The 17,618-nt window shown below is 37.3% G+C and overlaps 21 non-coding genes across 21 annotated transcripts; all 21 read right to left on the bottom strand.

Moving 5' to 3' along the window:
- Positions 1–8,135: 8,135 nt before the first annotated feature.
- On the bottom strand, positions 8,136–8,207 carry trnac-gca (transfer RNA cysteine (anticodon GCA)). Its single transcript has one exon. It is a non-coding gene; the product is annotated as a tRNA-Cys (tRNA).
- Positions 8,208–8,530: 323 nt separating this feature from the next.
- Positions 8,531–8,602, bottom strand: trnac-gca (transfer RNA cysteine (anticodon GCA)). The gene has a single exon. It is a non-coding gene; the product is annotated as a tRNA-Cys (tRNA).
- Positions 8,603–8,901: 299 nt separating this feature from the next.
- Positions 8,902–8,973, bottom strand: trnac-gca (transfer RNA cysteine (anticodon GCA)). The gene has a single exon. It is a non-coding gene; the product is annotated as a tRNA-Cys (tRNA).
- A 681-nt stretch (positions 8,974–9,654) lies between these two features.
- trnac-gca (transfer RNA cysteine (anticodon GCA)) lies at positions 9,655–9,727 on the bottom strand. Its single transcript has one exon. It is a non-coding gene; the product is annotated as a tRNA-Cys (tRNA).
- A 312-nt stretch (positions 9,728–10,039) lies between these two features.
- trnac-gca (transfer RNA cysteine (anticodon GCA)) lies at positions 10,040–10,111 on the bottom strand. Its single transcript has one exon. It is a non-coding gene; the product is annotated as a tRNA-Cys (tRNA).
- A 917-nt stretch (positions 10,112–11,028) lies between these two features.
- Positions 11,029–11,100, bottom strand: trnac-gca (transfer RNA cysteine (anticodon GCA)). The gene has a single exon. It is a non-coding gene; the product is annotated as a tRNA-Cys (tRNA).
- Positions 11,101–11,411: 311 nt separating this feature from the next.
- Positions 11,412–11,483, bottom strand: trnac-gca (transfer RNA cysteine (anticodon GCA)). Its single transcript has one exon. It is a non-coding gene; the product is annotated as a tRNA-Cys (tRNA).
- Positions 11,484–11,794: 311 nt separating this feature from the next.
- On the bottom strand, positions 11,795–11,866 carry trnac-gca (transfer RNA cysteine (anticodon GCA)). Its single transcript has one exon. It is a non-coding gene; the product is annotated as a tRNA-Cys (tRNA).
- Positions 11,867–12,171: 305 nt separating this feature from the next.
- trnac-gca (transfer RNA cysteine (anticodon GCA)) lies at positions 12,172–12,243 on the bottom strand. Its single transcript has one exon. It is a non-coding gene; the product is annotated as a tRNA-Cys (tRNA).
- Positions 12,244–12,563: 320 nt separating this feature from the next.
- On the bottom strand, positions 12,564–12,635 carry trnac-gca (transfer RNA cysteine (anticodon GCA)). Its single transcript has one exon. It is a non-coding gene; the product is annotated as a tRNA-Cys (tRNA).
- Positions 12,636–12,946: 311 nt separating this feature from the next.
- On the bottom strand, positions 12,947–13,018 carry trnac-gca (transfer RNA cysteine (anticodon GCA)). The gene has a single exon. It is a non-coding gene; the product is annotated as a tRNA-Cys (tRNA).
- Positions 13,019–13,330: 312 nt separating this feature from the next.
- On the bottom strand, positions 13,331–13,402 carry trnac-gca (transfer RNA cysteine (anticodon GCA)). Its single transcript has one exon. It is a non-coding gene; the product is annotated as a tRNA-Cys (tRNA).
- A 318-nt stretch (positions 13,403–13,720) lies between these two features.
- trnac-gca (transfer RNA cysteine (anticodon GCA)) lies at positions 13,721–13,792 on the bottom strand. The gene has a single exon. It is a non-coding gene; the product is annotated as a tRNA-Cys (tRNA).
- A 306-nt stretch (positions 13,793–14,098) lies between these two features.
- Positions 14,099–14,170, bottom strand: trnac-gca (transfer RNA cysteine (anticodon GCA)). The gene has a single exon. It is a non-coding gene; the product is annotated as a tRNA-Cys (tRNA).
- A 312-nt stretch (positions 14,171–14,482) lies between these two features.
- trnac-gca (transfer RNA cysteine (anticodon GCA)) lies at positions 14,483–14,554 on the bottom strand. Its single transcript has one exon. It is a non-coding gene; the product is annotated as a tRNA-Cys (tRNA).
- A 318-nt stretch (positions 14,555–14,872) lies between these two features.
- On the bottom strand, positions 14,873–14,944 carry trnac-gca (transfer RNA cysteine (anticodon GCA)). Its single transcript has one exon. It is a non-coding gene; the product is annotated as a tRNA-Cys (tRNA).
- Positions 14,945–15,250: 306 nt separating this feature from the next.
- On the bottom strand, positions 15,251–15,322 carry trnac-gca (transfer RNA cysteine (anticodon GCA)). The gene has a single exon. It is a non-coding gene; the product is annotated as a tRNA-Cys (tRNA).
- A 312-nt stretch (positions 15,323–15,634) lies between these two features.
- On the bottom strand, positions 15,635–15,706 carry trnac-gca (transfer RNA cysteine (anticodon GCA)). The gene has a single exon. It is a non-coding gene; the product is annotated as a tRNA-Cys (tRNA).
- Positions 15,707–16,626: 920 nt separating this feature from the next.
- Positions 16,627–16,698, bottom strand: trnac-gca (transfer RNA cysteine (anticodon GCA)). Its single transcript has one exon. It is a non-coding gene; the product is annotated as a tRNA-Cys (tRNA).
- A 311-nt stretch (positions 16,699–17,009) lies between these two features.
- Positions 17,010–17,081, bottom strand: trnac-gca (transfer RNA cysteine (anticodon GCA)). Its single transcript has one exon. It is a non-coding gene; the product is annotated as a tRNA-Cys (tRNA).
- A 311-nt stretch (positions 17,082–17,392) lies between these two features.
- On the bottom strand, positions 17,393–17,464 carry trnac-gca (transfer RNA cysteine (anticodon GCA)). The gene has a single exon. It is a non-coding gene; the product is annotated as a tRNA-Cys (tRNA).
- Positions 17,465–17,618: the final 154 nt, after the last annotated feature.

The following is a 17,618-nucleotide window of genomic DNA, read 5'->3' as shown; positions in this document are numbered from 1 at the left end:
AGATTTAATACCAAATGGGTCAGTTAGGGATGGTTCATGGGGCTCACTGAACTGGCATACAAAGCTCTTGACGCATGCAATTTTGTACAAGTTTGGGGTCATGCCCAGAACATTGAACCCAGAGATTATTCAGTTGTTTTTTGTTTATTAAGACATAATGCCTAGCCAACGGCAAGGACATAAAATATAGCTATACGAGATGGGGTCTACCATTAACAAGCCAAACAACATACTGACGGCAATGCACTCATATGGCATGGTTAGCATAAACTAAATGAAATTCATTGTTTAATATATTCTAGAACAATGTGAAAAACTATAAGTACAGCTTCTCCGTGTTTCTCTCCACTTGCTTTTTCTGTTTATCTGCCACCACAAAAAGCGAGCAATGAGGCTTCCTGTTGCCAAGTGTCAAAAAAGGTGAACTATATTTTTATTTGACTGGTTGGTCCATCCCAGACCTGCAACACCACCGGAAAGGTATATCAACAAGCAATCATGAAGAGATGCTTATTATTTGCATCAACAATGCTTAGTCGCTAATCCCAGCGAGGTTTCCTGTCAAGCTTTGTTCCACTTTACACTTTCTTGAGTACATAAGGCCAGATAAGAAAATACCTGTGTTGTTGAACTATGTATTGAAGTTTGTGGAAAGGAAGCATCTGTTGCACGACATAATTAACTGTACAAATATGCAAATAAAGGTGTCTCACGCCACAAACAACAACACTACTGTGTTAGACGCTTATCTGTCTGTGAAAACTCCACAACACAACAAGATGATCTTTATCCATGTTTGATTTATATCTCTTTAATTTGAAATGAAATGAGTTTGACTGAAAAAATACAGTCATTCATTGAGCTGAAATGGCAGTAGTTTGAATATCTAAATGCTGTGATGGTATTATTAGACTTTCAAGATTTTCTAGTGGGGGTAGAAAGAGTTCTTTTGTACCACGTTTTACCCACGATATCTCAAAGATTTAGTATTTAAAAGTATTTCTAAAATCCTAATTAATTTAATGAGTGAAAGCAAAATTGATTGGGCAGAGGTTAGAAAGATGATAGAAACCAACACATCTCACCTAATGCAGAACATTCTAAACATATTGCATGTGTCTTTAATTATCTCCTGTGCTGCTCCTGATGTTTCTGTGCCTGTTGTGTCATAGTGTTCTGTAACTATGTTGTGTCTTGAGCTGAGCAGGTCATTGACCGGAGGAAAAGTTTGCAAGCATTTCCAAAGTAGACCTTAACTGTTTTTTAGTAAGCTCCATGTTTCATTTCAGGGTCAGGGCTCAATGGGGCACCATGGAAGCTGGAGGTCACAGCAGATTCTTCTTCCCTGAGGACACAGAGACAGAGGAAGCAGACCCTGCTGCTATTCCTGGACAGCACACATACGCGCCCGCACATACACACACATACACACACATACACACACACACACATACACATACACATACACAAACACTAACACATAGTCCTGTACCAATGTAAACACTGACCTTTTACCTTCATGCACAGTGAACAGAGCAATTGATATGTGGATTGGATGTAGATTTGTGTGTTTGTGACAACTTAAAAAGTAACTTAGCTTTCTAATCCTATCAGAGTCCAGGCTGGACAACTAGTAGCTGTATTTTTAACATTAATCTCTGTGGTCAAAGTAAGCCATTTTACAATTTTAACAATGAATTCACTTTCTCTTCTCCCTCACTATCTCAACTTTATAATAAACTTTTCTGCTGGGAACCCTCCCAGGCCTGGAGAACTTCTGTATAAATCAGGATTGGCAGCGTTTTTATTTTGGCCATTTTTGTCTTTATTGGACAAGGACAGCTAAAAAGAGACAGGAAATGTTGGGAGGATAGAGTGGGGGAGGACATGCAGCAAAGGGACAATGTCAGCTTCAAACCCACGGACGCTGCAGTCAGGACTATAGCCTCATGAGGACATGAGGCGTGCAACATAACCAGAAGGCTATAGAGAACAAACCATATGACGTATTTTTGTAGGCCAACCCGGAAGTAGCATCGCCTTGGGGTCTAACAAGAATTTGCCTATGGGATTTTTGCATTGGATTTTGGATCATTGCAGAAAATAAGCTGTGGCAAACGCACGTTTCTGAAGCGTAGGCGTTTTGTTCAGTAGGATGATCTTCACAGATGAACACCATTTTTATGATGTTTGAAGCGTTAATGCGGTCAACAGAAGTAAAAAGCTAACATTATACTACAAGCGAACTACCCCACGGTCGGATGATTGTTATGTCACTAGCGTTATGCTTCAGACGATCTCCGATAAACTAATCTGTGTAGCGAATATTATGCGGTAGCATTAACCTAAAGATTAAACCTACATGAGACATCTCCAACCAGTGAAAGAGTTCCCGGCCTCTGTGTCCGGCGTGATGATGTTTAATGTCATTTAGCCACTTGTTAGCAACAGCCTTTTTAAAGACGTGTAAAAACGTCAAAATTCACAAGTGGGGGTATAACGTAGTTTATGTGGTCTAACAAAACGGCAACATCTCTTAAGCTTGTGTTAACCACAGACCTTATTTCAGGCGTCTAACCACAAACCCATTCAAAATCCCCATTGACTTTTAGACGTTAGATCCCATGGTGCTGAAATACTAACTTACTTCCGGGTTTTAGGACTCATTCCTGTGGCGCTCTATAAGGGTTATGAATAAGCAATTGCTATCTCTGTTAGGTTTTTGCAGAACAAGGAAGTGCAGCATGGGGTGCAAACACATGACAAACATTTGCTCACGGTTAGCATTTTATCAGCTTAAAATCGTACTGTATGAAATATGAAAGCACATGAAAGAAGGTTGCTAAAGCATAATGTATTGACTCTTGTAGAGTTCAGATCATTGCAAGTGGGAGGACAACCGGAAGCTGTATTGACACTTTGATAGTCAATAGTAGTGACTAGTCCTCATGTAACGTTATTAACGTGGCCATCCTTGAAGGTGCGCAGGTATACTCATTTCTCATCTCATTTATAAAGCTCTTCTTTGTTTAGTTCCTTCTTATTTATGTTCATACCTTCAAAGAACCAGAAGCCACTATGCCTTGCGTTTCTGTGATGTTTTTAAACTGTCTGTTCCTCATGTCCGCACTGAGGTCGGGAAAAGAGTGTTTAGTTTTGCTGCTCCCTCTGCATGGAACTTTCTCCAAAATGACTTGAAAATGGCAGATCTCATTTCGCTTGAAGCCTTTGGCTCGATCTTAAAAGACAAAAAAGGCGAGACAATTAAACAGTGCCTGTGCATTTATCTTTAGGAATGTTGAGTTCAATAACTGTCACTGTTTTTTCCCACTTTAGGAAATAGTTTTGTATAGTTTTAAAATGCGTTTTAATTTAGTTCATTATTTGACAGACATAGTGTCATCGTTGAATCTCGGTTTAACTATACAGGGAGGTAGAAGCTCCGAAAGCATTGCTTTTATTGGTGTTTATTAGTTCGTAGTGTTATTTACACATTATTTTCTGCGCAATCATGTGCAGTTACTGTTTCTTACAGAGTGTTGTGAAGTTCATTGGTTGGCTCAGGAATGTTATTATGATCAGCTATTTCTCCCTGTGTACTTTTTGTTATTTGTGTCAAGTGATTTTGTGTCACACTACACTTCTGTAGTCACTAACAGTTTGTATGCCTAGGATAGTGTATTGCACGTCTTTTTTTATTAGTTACTGTGTAGCCTACACTTGATAAATAACTTGAACTAATTGATTTTTTATTCAGTGCTACATTAGTTGAGACACTTACCTATTCCTTTTGGTGAACCATCTGGTGAAGAGATAACATAGCTCTTTGGACAGTAAAAGAACTACATATTGTTTCTGTATTTGCTTCGTGTTTCACGTTGTTGAATCTTTTTCGAGCACGTTTTTGACATATGCAATGTGTTTTAGTTGAAAATAAAACTTTTTAAGCAATGGCTTATGTTTCCTCTAACATTTAGTTAAAAGACATAAAAGCAGCATCTTACCAATCCTTTTCATCCAACTTGGTTTTTTTTTTGTCTCCTTGACGCTCTCCAATTTTCTTCCATTATTTAACTTTGCTTGATATGTCTGTGTCAGTGTAAATGAAGGTCCTGCCCAATATCCTTATCTAATTAATAGAGTGAGTTTCTATACTCCTCTCCTCGTGCCAACTTCCTCTGTTTGTGGCGCAGGTTGCAGGATGAGGCAAACAGCTGCTGTGCTCCTTGCCAGAGTTCAAATGCGGGTCAAAGACTCAACATGCAACCTGCTACAACGTACTCTGCTGCGGTTCAACCAGCCTGTCTTCAGGGAATTTGTGGATCTTCCAGTAAAGATTATCCCTGATAAATCTAACATGATCAATAACAGAATGTTTGGTTTTAGCTGCCAGGTTTATTTACACTCTGCCAACCACTTTGGCAGGGAAAATGTTATCTCTTTGAAATGCTATGATTTCTACACAGCCAACTAGGGTAATGACTGAAGACATCTTTGTCATGATTTAAAGAATCATGTGGAAACTATACTCTTTAACAAGTAATCATGCCTCAATCCACAACTACATTAATTTACCTTAACATTAACTTAACCATGGAAATAAGAACTTGTTATGGATGAAAACCTAAATAAAAACAGCTAAAGGGAATGGTAAAAAAAGGAAATGTGTGGATATTAGTCTGCTATATAAAAGTGGTGGTTATTACTTTTGACTCAACTGAGCTGTTAGGGGTTTTTTTTAAGTGATATGCAACATTCAACGGTCGTTCTTTTCCATCAGCGTAACAACAGGGAGATGGTGTGGAGGTTAAATAGCGTGCAATTAATGCAATTAAAAAAATGTATGCATTAGTTTTAGACCATCACGATTAACACATTATTGTTGACAGCCCTAGAAATCTAAATACATGTATACAATTTAACTTTTACAAGTCACAACACATCATTTCAGCCTGATGAACATTTTCAACCATTACCAGCTGAAAATAAAATATTGTAAAAAATGAAATGAAAAGCAAAGTTTCTAAATACTAAATATACATGAATTTTCTAAACTTAAAGCTATAATCAGGCATGGATTTTATCATCTTCATAGCAGCAAAGTTTTTTCGTGATATACCAAAAAGACATCCACTTTTCGACAAGACATCCATTACTCTTAAAAAAAAACATGGAAAAGGGTCTTATCAATTGTTTCTGTCCACAGATTGGGTTTGTGATAATGTGCACCAATATGAACCCATTCAAAAATAATGAGTATTGGCATTGACAGCCACCTGCTAATATGAATCTTGAAAAACTGTATTGTTCTGTACCCTCAAGTAAACAATTGAAACGTTAAAACAAAACCAAGCAGCAAAGTAAAAGGATGTGATTTTTTCCAAATTGTGAGTATATGAGTAATATCTGGTGGTGTTTCCCTGCCAGGTGTTGATTTGGATTGTGTAGCCTCTTATTCTATTTTAAGCTGTCATGCTGTATTAGAAATGATGCTAATCAAATAGTAAGTGTGAGCTGGAAAAATATGGCCGCCTGTTGGCATTGTTGTGGCTCTGTGAATCACTTCACTGTTTCCTTCTCATAGGATGCTTTGTAAGATGGAAAGTGAATGAGAGAGCATTGAGTCAAGGTAAGGCTTAAGGGAGGAAAAGAGGGAGGAGAGGAAAAGGAGGGAGGGGGCAGAGAATCACGGCTTTATTGTTGTGTGTTTTCCCACCGTCAACAGCAGAGGAAGTGGAACGGAGCAGCTAAATATACAAACAGCACAATGAGGCAGTGAGCGTGTAGCAGCTGTGGAACACGGCTGTCATCAGGTTCAGGAGTGTGAAACACAGAGGACTGCTTTTTATTCATACAGGAAGAGATGACTTACATGAGTACACACTGCTTCTCAGATACCTCATCCAGACAGTCAACACAGGTTCAAATCCAAGCAGAGATTACCAGAACAACCGCAGTCTGTTAAGGTTAGCATGACACTTTCGGTTGAGAGACGACGACTCTACCAACTGAGCCACAGCCGCCCCTATGTTACTTAATGATGAAATTATAATGGAAAAAAACAGACTCTTCACATCCCCCCCAGGACTCCTCTATCAGAACTAAAGATTTTGCGATTATTTTTAAATTGATGGCAGCAGTTTAGAGCCAACTTGTTGATTTTTTTTAACTACGGATGGTAATGCAAGAGGGCATCGTTGTGGGCCCAAGTGGCAACATAGAGATTGTGAGTAAGAATTAGTAAAACAAGTAGGTTGCGAAAAAAATGAAAGCTTTTTTGAAGCATGGCTTTTGCGAAGCCAGCTGTTTAGATGTTAGATGCTGTAGCAAGCAAATGCTAGCATGTTAGTTATTCGCTCACTAGCCAAAGCAAGTAGTCATTATTTCAACAAGCCTTAAAAGTAACTTTTTCAAAGAGGACATTTTGTTGTTATTGTAGATTTTGGGTGACACCCAAGAAATAAGCTAAATTAATTTGAGTGTTAATCACTACTGACAACATGATATTAAAATCATATTATTGAAATCTAAAGCACATTACAATACAGAATCTATTTAAATGACAAATCTGAATTGCTTAATGGACAGATATAAAAAAGATTAATAATTATTTGTCATATTAAAACAAGAAATGAACATATTCATTTTCTATATGAATATATATGCTGTGGGAGTGACAGTGTTAATGTGTGTCCTCTTTCACTCTTACCCACTGGGAACTGGACCTCTTGGCTCAGTGAAAAAAACAAGAAGAAATCCAGCCCACATTTTGTCCCTCATTACTGTGGCAACAGGGGATGCAGTTGTCCTGACTTTATTTGGACCTGACTGTAACTCTATGGTAACCAAGAAGAGCAAACAAACCTGCAATGGCCAAAAGGACGTACATTATGAAAAACATGCAGCAAATTCGGAAATTATATTTATTCCAAAGAAGATGGAAGGGTCCAAACCCAATACAACAATTAAAACATGCCTCAAATAATAAAAACAGTGCAACGGGGCTCAGTTAACCCTGCAGCCAGCGCAAGCTCCATGCATCCCAGGGATGCCACGACAGAAACCCCCCACAGCTCTCTCATCACTGGCTTGCAAGGCCAGGCTGGACTGGCTTTAGATGTCCTAGTTGCAATAATTTTAATGTTACTCTCCGTCATCAAACTAAGCACTTTTACTATTTACACAACTGATTCACTTACTTGTCTCTCTCTCACTCTCTCTCTTCAAGAATAAACACAGCTGAAGACTATATTTGCGTTTTAAAAGACAATTGTATCTGAAAGGTGAAATAACTTTGCACGAAACAGAGGCAGTTCGTCATTGAGCCATGAACTTTCTGTCCCAGAAATACTGACATTATTTTCCCCTACTCAAGTTTAACGACAAGAATAAAGCAGTGAATTGTAGGCAATGAAGAAAGAAGCACAAAGCTAAACAACAACACGCTTTAACTAAACTTGTTGACAAAGAGCAGCAGCTGCACCGTGTGCAGCTCAAGGTAACTATACAGACCAAGGATGAGACACTCTATATACAAACAGCCGTATTGATTTAAAATACAGCCAGCTCCGTAAACTGGACTATAGACTTATGGACAGGTTTTTTGACGGAAACGTCAAACTGTTGAGTCTTTTGCCTTCAGAGGACTAATTGGTAAATTATGTATTCATTTAAACTCAAAACAATTTCCTTTACCTCGTTGACTTTTCAAATCTTAACACCCCTAGGTTTGAAACCTGATTGTAATGGTTTTATATTCCCTTTAGGAGGAATAAAGATTTGAACTGTGGACCTCTTGATAAGCAGTCAAGTGCTCTACTGCTGAGCTATGCCCCTGTTCTTCTTATTTATCACAAAAGCAGTGATGTTCGTCTAACACATGATGGTAAAACGCATGGTTGACCAATTTATTTTCCCTCATTGGTTAGATTTAAAGCTAGTTACAATGTACTTCAAACAGAACGGTAGCCATTTTATCCTAACTTAATGGAGAAATGGTCAAGCTGATTTGAAGTAACTGATTATGGTACGAAACAATCATCAGATTTGCTTAATTCCAGAACAACAGGTGGGTGCTTCAACATGATAGAAAGGTGTATTTCATTCAACCAAATGTTCATAATACTATTTGATGAAGGGGGCACCCAGATTTGAACTGGGGACCTCTTGATCTGCAGTCAAATGCTCTACCACTGAGCTATACCCCCATTCTGCTGACATGTTCTTATTCACAAAAAAAAAAGCATTAATGCTCGTCTACCACATGATGGTAGAATGCATGGTTGACCAATTTATTTTCCCTCATTGATTAGATTTAAAACTAGTTATAATGTACTTCAAACTGAATGGTTGCCATTTTATCCTAACTTAATGGAGAACATTTCTCTGGTCAAGCTGATTTGATGTAACTGATTATGGTACGAAACAATCCTTAGAACTGCTTACTTCCTGAACAATGAACAGGTTGGAGCTTCAACATGATAGAAAGGTGTAATTCAATGAACCAAATGCTTGTAACACTATTCAATGAAGGGGGCACCCAGATTTAAACTAGGGACCTCTTGATCTGCAGTCAAATGCTCTACAACTGAGCTATACCCCCGTTCTTCTTGTTCATCAAAAAAGTACGAATGCTCGTCTACAACATGATGGTAAAATGCATGGTTGACCAATTTATTTTCCCTCATTGATTAGATTTAAAACTAGTTACAATGTACTTTAAACAGAACGGTTGCCATTTTATCCTAACTTAATGGAGAAATGGTCAAGCTGATTTGAAGTAACTGATTATGGTACGAAACATTCATCAGATTTGCTTACTTCCAGAACAACAGGTAGGTGCTTCAACATGATAGGAAGGTGTATTTCATTCAACCAAATGTTCGTAATACCATTTAATGAAGGGGGCACTCAGATTTGAACTGGGGACCTCTTGATCTGCAGTCAAATGCTCTACCACTGAGATATACCCCCATTCTTCTCATTCATCAAAAAAGCATTACTGCTCAGCTACAACATGACGGTAAACTGCATGGATGACCAAGTTATTTTCCCTCATTGATTAGATTTAAAACTAGTTATAATGTACTTCAAACTGAATGGTTGACATTTTATCCTTATTTAATAAAGAACATTTCTCTGGTCAAGCTGATTTGATGTAACTGCCAATGGTAGGCAACAATTATTAGATTTGCTGACTTCCAGAACAATGAACATGTGGATGCTTAAACATGACAGAAAGGTGTATATCATTGAACCAAATGTTCACAACACTACTCAATGAAGGAGGAATAAAGATTTGAACTGGGGACCTCTTAATAAGCAGTCAAGTGCTCTACTGCTGAGCTATACCCCTGTACTTCTTGTTCATCAAAAAAGTATTAATGCTCGTCTACAACATGATGGTAAAATGCATGGTTGACCAATTTATTTTCCCTCATTGATTAGATTTAAAACTAGTTAAAATGTACTTCAAACTGAATGGTTGCCATTTTATCCTAACTTAATGGAGAAATGGTCAAGCTGATTTGAAGTAACTGATTATGGTACAAAACATTCATCAGATTTGCTTACTTCCAGAACAACAGGTGGGTGCTTCAACATGATAGGAAGGTGTATTTCATTCAACCAAACGTTCGTAATACAATTCAATGAAGAGGGCATCCAGATATTAAACTGGGGACCTCTTGATCTGCAGTCAAATGCTCTACCACTGAGCTATACCCCCATTCTGCTGACATGTTCTTATTCAAACAAAAAAAAGCATTAATGCTCGTCTACCACATGATGGTAAAATGCATGTTTGACCAATTTATTTTCCATCATTGATTAGATTTAAAACTAGTTACAATGTACTTTAAACAGAACGGTTGACATTTTATCCTAACTTAATGGAGAAATGGTCAAGCTGATTTGAAGTAACTGATTATGGTACAAAACTTTCATCAGATTTGCTTACTTCCAGAACAACAGGTGGGTGCTTCAACATGATAGGAAGGTGTATTTCATTCAACCAAATGTTTGTAATACCATTCAATGAAGGGGGCACCCAGATTTGAACTGGGGACCTCTTGATCTGCAGTCAAATGCTCTACCACTGAGCTATACCCCCATTCTGCTGACATGTTCTTATTCACAAAAAAAAAGCATTCATGCTCGTCTACCATATGATGGTAAAATGCATGGTTGACCAATTTATTTTCCATCATTGATTAGATTTAAAACTAGTTATAATGTACTTCAAACTGAATGGTTGCCATTTTATCCTAACCTCATGGAGAACATTTCTCTGCTCAAGCTGATTTGATGTAACTGATTATGGTACGAAACATTCATCAGATTTGCTTACATACAGAACAACAGGTGGGTGCTTCAACATGATAGGAAGGTGTAATTCATTCAACCAAATGTTCATAATACTATTCAATGAAGGGGGCACCCAGATTTAAACTAGGGACCTCTTGATCTGCAGTCAAATGCTCTACAACTGAGATATACCCCCGTTCTTCTTATTCATCAAAAAAGTACTAATGCTCGTCTACAACATGATGGTAAAATGCATGGTTGACCAATTTATTTTCCATCATTGATTAGATTTAAAACTAGTTATAATGTACTTCAAACTGAATGGTTGCCATTTTATCCTATCTTCATAGAGAACATTTCTCTGGTCAAGCTGATTTGAAGTACCACTGCTCTACCACTGAGCTATACCCCCAATCTGCTGATATGTTCTTATTCACAAAAAAAAAGTACTAATGCTCGTCTACAACATGATGGTAAAATGCATGTTTCACCAATTTATTTTCCATCATTGATTAGATTTAAAACTAGTTACAATGTACTTTAAACAGAACGGTTGCCATTTTATCCTAACTTAATGGAGAAATGGTCAAGCTGATTTGAAGTAACTGATTATGGTACAAAACTTTCATCAGATTTGCTTACTTCCAGAACAACAGGTGGGTGCTTCAACATGATAGGAAGGTGTATTTCATTCAACCAAATGTTTGTAATACCATTCAATGAAGGGGGCACCCAGATTTGAACTGGGGACCTCTTGATCTGCAGTCAAATGCTCTACCACTGAGCTATACCCCCATTCTGCTGACATGTTCTTATTCACAAAAAAAAAGTACTAATGCTCGTCTACAACATGATGGTAAAATGCATGGTTGACCAATTTATTTTCCATCATTGATTAGATTTAAAACTAGTTACAATGTACTTTAAACAGAACGGTAGCCATTTTATCCTAACTTAATGGAGAAATGGTCAAGCTGATTTGAAGTAACTTATTATGGTACGAAACATTCATCAGATTTGCTTACTTCCAGAACAACAGGTGGGTGCTTCAACATGATAGGAAGGTGTATTTCATTCAACCAAATGTTCACAACTCTATTCAATGAAGGGGGCACCCAGATTTGAACTGGGGACCTCTTGATCTGCAGTCAAATGCTCTACCACTGAGCTATTCCCCCATTCTGCTGACATGTTTTTTTTCACACAAAAAAAGCATTAATGCTCGTCTACCACATGATGGTAAAATGCATGTTTCACCAATTTATTTTCCATCATTGATTAGATTTAAAACTAGTTACAATGTACATTAAACAGAACGGTTGCCATTTTATCCTAACTTAATGGAGAAATGGTCAAGCTGATTTGAAGTAACTGTTTATGGTACAGAAATTTCATCAGATTTGCTTACTTCCAGAACAACAGGTGGGTGCTTCAACATGATAGGAAGGTGTATTTCATTCAACCAAATGTTTGTAATACCATTCAATGAAGGGGGCACCCAGATTTGAACTGGGGACCTCTTGATCTGCAGTCAAATGCTCTACCACTGAGCTATACCCCCATTCTGCTGACATGTTCTTATTCACAAAAAAAAAACATTAATGCTCGTCTACCATATGATGGTAAAATGCAATTTATTTTCCCTCATTGGTTAGATTTATAACTAGTTACAATGTACTTCAAACAGAATGGTTGCCATTTTATCCTATCTTAATGGAGAAATGGTCAACCTGATTTGATGTAACTGATTATGGTACGAAACAATCCTTAGAACTGCTTTCTTCCTGAACAATGAACAGGTTGGTGCTTCAACATGATAGAAAGGTTTAATTCATTGAACCAAATGTTCACAACTCTATTCAATGAAGGGGGCAACCAGATTTGAACTGGGGACCTCTTGATCTGCAGTCAAATGCTCTACCACTGAGCTATACCCCCATTCTGCTGACATGTTCTTATTCACAAAAAAAAAAAGCATTAATGCTCGTCTACCACATGATGGTAAAATGCATGGTTGACCAATTTATTTTCCATCATTGATTAGATTTAAAACTAGTTATAATGTACTTCAAACTGAATGGTTGCCATTTTATCCTAACCTCATGGAGAACATTTCTCTGCTCAAGCTGATTTGAAGTAACTGATTATGGTACGAAACATTCATCAGATTTGCTTACTTCCAGAACAACAGGTGGGTGCTTCAACATGATAGGAAGGTGTATTTCATTCAACCAAATGTTCATAATACTATTCAATGAAGGGGGCACCCAGATTTGAACTGGGGACCTCTTGATCTGCAGTCAAATGCTCTACCACTGAGCTATACCCCCAATCTGCTGAGATGATCTTATTCACAAAAAAAAAGTACTAATGCTCGTCTACAACATGATGGTAAAATGCATGGTTGACCAATTTATTTCCCCTCATTGATTAGATTTAAAACTAGTTACAATGTACTTTAAACAGAACGGTAGCCATTTTATCCTAACTTAATGGAGAAATGGTCAACCTGATTTGAAGTAACTTATTATGGTATGAAACATTCATCAGATTTGCTTACTTCCAGAACAACAGGTGGGTGCTTCAACATGATAGGAAGGTGTATTTCATTCAACCAAATGTTTGTAATACCATTCAATGAAGGGGGCACCCAGATTTGAACTAGGGACCTCTTGATCTGCAGTCAAATGCTCTACCACTGAGCTATACCCCCAATTTGCTGATATGTTCTTATTCACAAAAAAAAAAGTACTAATGCTTGTCTACAACATGATGGTAAAATGCATGGTTGACCAATTTATTTTCCATCATTGATTAGATTTAAAACTAGTTACAATGTACTTTAAACAGAATGGTTGCCATTTTATCCTAACTTAATGGAGAAATGGTCAAGCTGATTTGAAGTAACTGATTATGGTACAAAACATTCATCAGATTTGCTTACTTCCAGAACAACAGGTGGGTGCTTCAACATGATAGGAAGGTGTATTTCATTGAACCAAATGTTCACAACTCTATTCAATGAAGGGGGTACCCAGATTTGAACTGGGGACCTCTTGATCTGCAGTCAAATGCTCTACCACTGAGATATACCCCCATTCTGCTGACATGTTTTTATTCACACAAAAAAAGCATTAATGCTCGTCTACCACATGATGGTAAAATGCATGGTTGACCAATTTATTTTCCATCATTGATTAGATTTAAAACTAGTTATAATGTACTTCAAACTGAATGGTTGACATTTTATCCTAACTTCAAAGAGAACATTTCTCTGGTCAAGCTGATTTGAAGTAACTGATTATGGTACGAAACATTCATCAGATTTGCTTACTTCCAGAACAACAGGTGGGTGCTTCAACATGATAGGAAGGTGTAATTCATTCAACCAAATGTTCGCAACTCTATTCAATGAAGGGGGCACCCAGATTTGAACTGGGGACCTCTTGATCTGCAGTCAAATGCTCTACAACTGAGATATACCCCCGTTCTTCTTGTTCATCAAAAAAGTACTAATGCTCGTCTACAATATGATGGTAAAATGCATGGTTGACCAATTTATTTTCCATCATTGATTAGATTTAAAACTAGTTATAATGTACTTCAAACTGAATGGTTGACATTTTATCCTAACTTCATAGAGAACATTTCTCTGGTCAACCTGATTTGAAGTAACTGATTATGGTACGTAACATTCATCAGATTTGCTTACTTCCAGAACAACAGGTGGGTGCTTCAACATGATAGGAAGGTGTATTTCATTCAACCAAATGTTCATAATACTATTCAATGAAGGGGGCACCCAGATTTGAACTGGGGACCTCTTGATCTGCAGTCAAATGCTCTACCACTGAGCTATACCCCCAATCTGCTGATATGTTCTTATTCACAAAAAAAAAAGTACTAATGCTCGTCTACAACATGATGGTAAAATGCATGGTTGACCAATTTATTTTCCATCATTGATTAGATTTAAAACTAGTTACAATGTACTTTAAACAGAACGGTTGCCATTTTATCCTAACTTAATGGAGAAATGGTCAAGCTGATTTGAAGTAACTGATTATGGTACAAAACATTCATCAGATTTGCTTACTTCCAGAACAACAGGTGGGTGCTTCAACATGATAGGAAGGTGTATTTCATTGAACCAAATGTTCACAACTCTATTCAATGAAGGGGGCACCCAGATTTGAACTGGGGACCTCTTGATCTGCAGTCAAATGCTCTACCACTGAGCTATACCCCCATTCTGCGGATATGTTCTTATTCACAAAAAAAAAGCATTAATGCTCGTCTACCACATGATGGTAAAATGCATGGTTGACCAATTTATTTTCCATCATTGATTAGATTTAAAACTAGTTATAATGTACTTCAAACTGAATGGTTGACATTTTATCCTAACTTCATAGAGAACATTTCTCTGGTCAAGCTGATTTGAAGTAACTGATTATGGTACGAAACATTCATCAGATTTGCTTACTTCCAGAACAACAGGTGGGTGCTTCAACATGATAGGAAGGTGTAATTCATTCAACCAAATGTTCATAATACTATTCAATGAAGGGGGCACCCAGATTTGAACTGGGGACCTCTTGATCTGCAGTCAAATGCTCTACAACTGAGATATACCCCCGTTCTTCTTGTTCATCAAAAAAGTACTAATGCTCGTCTACAACATGATGGTAAAATGCATGGTTGACCAATTTATTTTCCATCATTGATTAGATTTAAAACTAGTTATAATGTACTTCAAACTGAATGGTTGACATTTTATCCTGACTTCATAGAGAACATTTCTCTGGTCAAGCTGATTTGAAGTAACTGATTATGGTACGTAACATTCATCAGATTTGCTTACTTCCAGAACAACAGGTGGGTGCTTCAACATGATAGGAAGGTGTATTTCATTCAACCAAATGTTCATAATACTATTCAATGAAGGGGGCACCCAGATTTGAACTGGGGACCTCTTGATCTGCAGTCAAATGCTCTACCACTGAGCTATACCCCCAATCTGCTGAGATGTTCTTATTCACAAAAAAAAAAGTACTAATGCTCGTCTACAACATGATGGTAAAATGCATGGTTGACCAATTTATTTCCCCTCATTGATTAGATTTAAAACTAGTTACAATGTACTTTAAACAGAACGGTAGCCATTTTATCCTAACTTAATGGAGAAATGGTCAACCTGATTTGAAGTAACTTATTATGGTATGAAACATTCATCAGATTTGCTTACTTCCAGAACAACAGGTGGGTGCTTCAACATGATAGGAAGGTGTATTTCATTCAACCAAATGTTCATAATACTATTCAATGAAGGGGGCACCCAGATTTGAACTGGGGACCTCTTGATCTGCAGTCAAATGCTCTACAACTGAGATATACCCCCGTTCTTCTTGTTCATCAAAAAAGTACTAATGCTCGTCTACCATATGATGGTAAAATGCATGGTTGACCAATTTATTTTCCATCATTGATTAGATTTAAAACTAGTTATAATGTACTTCAAACTGAATGGTTGCCATTTTATCCTAACCTCATGGAGAACATTTCTCTGCTCAAGCTGATTTGATGTAACTGATTATGGTACGAAACATTCATCAGATTTGCTTACATACAGAACAACAGGTGGGTGCTTCAACATGATAGGAAGGTGTAATTCATTCAACCAAATGTTCATAATACTATTCAATGAAGGGGGCACCCAGATTTAAACTAGGGACCTCTTGATCTGCAGTCAAATGCTCTACAACTGAGATATACCCCCGTTCTTCTTATTCATCAAAAAAGTACTAATGCTCGTCTACAACATGATGGTAAAATGCATGGTTGACCAATTTATTTTCCATCATTGATTAGATTTAAAACTAGTTATAATGTACTTCAAACTGAATGGTTGCCATTTTATCCTATCTTCATAGAGAACATTTCTCTGGTCAAGCTGATTTGAAGTACCACTGCTCTACCACTGAGCTATACCCCCAATCTGCTGATATGTTCTTATTCACAAAAAAGGTACCTTCACAAGAAAGGTACTAATGCTCGTCTACAACATGATGGTAAAATGCATGTTTCACCAATTTATTTTCCATCATTGATTAGATTTAAAACTAGTTACAATGTACTTTAAACAGAACGGTTGCCATTTTATCCTAACTTAATGGAGAAATGGTCAAGCTGATTTGAAGTAACTGATTATGGTACAAAACTTTCATCAGATTTGCTTACTTCCAGAACAACAGGTGGGTGCTTCAACATGATAGGAAGGTGTATTTCATTCAACCAAATGTTTGTAATACCATTCAATGAAGGTGGCACCCAGATTTGAACTGGGGACCTCTTGATCTGCAGTCAAATGCTCTACCACTGAGCTATACCCCCATTCTGCTGACATGTTCTTATTCACAAAAAAAAAGTACTAATGCTCGTCTACAACATGATGGTAAAATGCATGGTTGACCAATTTATTTTCCATCATTGATTAGATTTAAAACTAGTTACAATGTACTTTAAACAGAATGGTAGCCATTTTATCCTAACTTAATGGAGAAATGGTCAAGCTGATTTGAAGTAACTTATTATGGTACGAAACATTCATCAGATTTGCTTACTTCCAGAACAACAGGTGGGTGCTTCAACATGATAGGAAGGTGTATTTCATTCAACCAAATGTTCACAACTCTATTCAATGAAGGGGGCACCCAGATTTGAACTGGGGACCTCTTGATCTGCAGTCAAATGCTCTACCACTGAGCTATTCCCCCATTCTGCTGACATGTTTTTTTTCACACAAAAAAAGCATTAATGCTCGTCTACCACATGATGGTAAAATGCATGTTTCACCAATTTATTTTCCATCATTGATTAGATTTAAAACTAGTTACAATGTACATTAAACAGAACGGTTGCCATTTTATCCTAACTTAATGGAGAAATGGTCAAGCTGATTTGAAGTAACTGTTTATGGTACAGAAATTTCATCAGATTTGCTTACTTCCAGAACAACAGGTGGGTGCTTCAACATGATAGGAAGGTGTATTTCATTCAACCAAATGTTTGTAATACCATTCAATGAAGGGGGCACCCAGATTTGAACTGGGGACCTCTTGATCTGCAGTCAAATGCTCTACCACTGAGCTATACCCCCATTCTGCTGACATGTTCTTATTCACAAAAAAAAAACATTAATGCTCGTCTACCATATGATGGTAAAATGCAATTTATTTTCCCTCATTGGTTAGATTTATAACTAGTTACAATGTACTTCAAACAGAACGGTAGCCATTTTATCCTAACTTAAT

The sequence above is a fragment of the Labrus bergylta genome, chromosome 1 (assembly GCF_963930695.1).
Source record: "Labrus bergylta chromosome 1, fLabBer1.1, whole genome shotgun sequence".
Classification (NCBI taxonomy): Eukaryota; Metazoa; Chordata; class Actinopteri; order Labriformes; family Labridae; genus Labrus; species Labrus bergylta.
The sequence above is the reverse complement of the archived record's forward strand: the minus strand, read 5'-3'. Positions and strand labels throughout refer to the sequence as shown.